Below are 2848 nucleotides of genomic sequence, written 5' to 3'. Positions count from 1 at the left end.
CTGCCTGCTCTGGGGCAGCGGGGCCTCGAGTGCAGCTCACTGCCAGAACAGTGGAAGATGGGTCAATGCAGGGGTGGGGAACATTTGACCCTCCAGATGTCTTTGAATGACAACCTCCACCAGCTCTGGTGAGCATGGTCACCAGATGGTGGAAATTGTGGGATGGTGGAAATTGTGGTTCAGCAACAACTGGAGGGCCGAGGGTTCCTCACACCTGGTCTACTGGGAGCAAGGAGGAGCTAGATGGATAAACTCTCCTTGCTCCGCAGTTTCCACACATACTTGGGATTTATTAGTTGACATGATTTCTTTGCCTGTGTCATATACCGTCTTCCTTCTTATTTATTAGATTTAAATTCTGCATCCTCCTCCAAAGGAGCCCAGGGCAACAAACATATTGATAATAATACAATTAAAACTTCCAAAAACAGTTTGTAATTCTTAGTTACAGAGTAGGAGTTTTAAACTGTTTTTAGGTTGTTTAAAACTCCTACTCTGTAACTAAGGATTACAATTTGCCAGTCTGCAAACAATATAAAACATATAGCAATAATACGAAGAAAGAGAAATTGGTAATACTGTCAGCCAGTGCCTTTTTTTCTTTTAAAAAAATGTTTAGGGGGTACTCTCATTTTCCTAATCATATTGAAATACTGCCCCTCATTGAGGCCAAACTTCAATTGACAAAATGTTTAGGGGTATGCATCCCCCTGAGTCCCCCCTGAAAAAGCGCTTCTGCCAGCTAGCTCAGACCTAGTTCAACTTTGGGTTAAATTTCCAAATCTCCTGTACAATTTGCAGCAATGTTATCTGTCTCTCTAATCTTCTTTGCACTACTTTATGTGTCATATATGGTAGCTATTAGTGTCACTCAAGAGAAACTGAACCATTTCTGCCGTAGTATACCTGTTTCCATGTATGAGCAAAGGTTTCAGAAATCAGTCTCTTGGATCCCTGTATAGGGGGCAGGTTAACAAATAATGTAGCATGTCTTCCCTAAAAGTTAGTAGTGAAGGAGTGAGGCATCTGATCATAGCCTGCATTTTTAATCAAGGCTTATATTTTGATCAGATTCCTGTATTCCAAAAATGAGCAAATGTTTCTTTCGAGACAGGACACCAGCAGGCAAGGTCTTTGTCAGAGGCCCCTTTGGTTTATTGCGGTCATAAAACAGGCTGGGAACAAAAGGTCACACTGACCATACAAATGATAGAAGACAATCAAGGTTGCAAAAACAAATAGTGCCTCCCATTAAACTTGAGCCACATCTTCCTAAGGTTAAAAGGGCAAGAGCTAATACAAACAGCAGCTGGCCAAGGGAAGAGGCCTCTCTCTCTCTCTCTCTGAAACTGCTTTGAATCTTTGAAGCTTCAGAGAATTTAGAAAACTTAGAACTTAGCTTTTACTAAGTTCCCTTTCTTCTAAAAAACTATATATGTATGAAATATTGGCTTAAATGTAATTATGCAAAGGATTTAGAAAGTAAGAAATTATAGAATCATAGAAGAGTTGGAATAAGACCACGAGGGCCATTGAGTCCGGACCCCTGCCAGACAGAGAGACGCCATCGGAGCACTCCTGACATATGGTTGTCAAGCCTCTGCTTAATGACCTCCAAAGATAAAATTAGCCACCATCTGTTTTGGAGTGAATAGGGCAATAGGGCAAAAGATGAAATGTTAGTTAAGGCGCCTAGTCTAGGGCAAAAGGTTATTTGGTAATTAAGGTGCCTTGTAGAGGTTAATGGCTATTTATTTGCCAATTATAAATAGAAGGAAATATAGCTCTTTGTCTCCCATAAAAGGTAATAGGAAATGGGTGTATCTTTTATGATTGGTTCTAGCAAACAGCCAATAGGAATTTTAACCAGGCTGATTGGACAGAGGCAGCCAAAGGAGGAGCAAGGGGGCTGAGCTGAGGGAATATAAGTGCTGGCCATAAGGGCAGGAAGGCAGGCCAGAGCTTGGTAACCATATACCACTGTGCCTCTCATTTATTTGTCTGACAAATAAATTATTATTTTAATTTCTCTATTGCTGCGTTGAATATTTCATTCCAGCTAAGCGTTAACCACAAGCAGGGTGCTACATTTTATGGTGCCGTGACTCGGATAAGTGGTCTGCTGGAACGCAGCCCCTTCGCCTTACTGGGCAGGGTACAAGAGGGAGGACCACTAACTGCTTACCCAGCGCGCACTGGAACATTTTTTCCAGGGGAACGCAGAAGTCTCGTCTGTCTGATACCCTGCTCACCGACGGCGACGGACCGGGGGGAACCAGAGAAATAAAGAGGGATCCGCTAAGGGTAAGTGCACAAAGGGGTTTTGGCCCTCCAATTAATTGGGAGGAAGAGAAGTCTTGATCAAACTTCTGCGTCTCAGTAAGGGGAAACTGAGTACGCTACATGGCTGGGTACATCAGATGGTGATCTGGTGTAGGGAAAAGGGAAAGGTTGGGAGGTAGAGTGTGGTGAAGTATCCAGCGCATTGTATGTGTGAGAAAGTACAACCTGAGTGTGGAGTGGGTAGTACTTCGGTTCCCAGTAAGGCGACTTCACTGGGCAAGGAACCCCACGAAGCGAGTGTGTGAGTGACTGAGTGGATACTTCACAGGGCCATACAATGGGAGTTGGAGGTTCAAAGGGGGAAAATACACCTCTTGAATGTATGTTAAATAATTTTAAGAAAGCCTTCTCAGGGGCATATGGAGTCAAAATGACGCCAGAGCGCTTGAGAACGTTATGTGAATTAGAGTGGCCGAAACAAAATACTGAATGGCCATCTCAGGGAACCTTTGATATAAATTTAGTAAGCAAACTTTGGACTAATATCGCCAAAGAAACGGGAGGG

This window comes from Podarcis raffonei, chromosome 3, assembly GCF_027172205.1.
Source record: "Podarcis raffonei isolate rPodRaf1 chromosome 3, rPodRaf1.pri, whole genome shotgun sequence".
NCBI lineage: Eukaryota > Metazoa > Chordata > Lepidosauria > Squamata > Lacertidae > Podarcis > Podarcis raffonei.
This window is presented reverse-complemented; position numbering follows the sequence as displayed.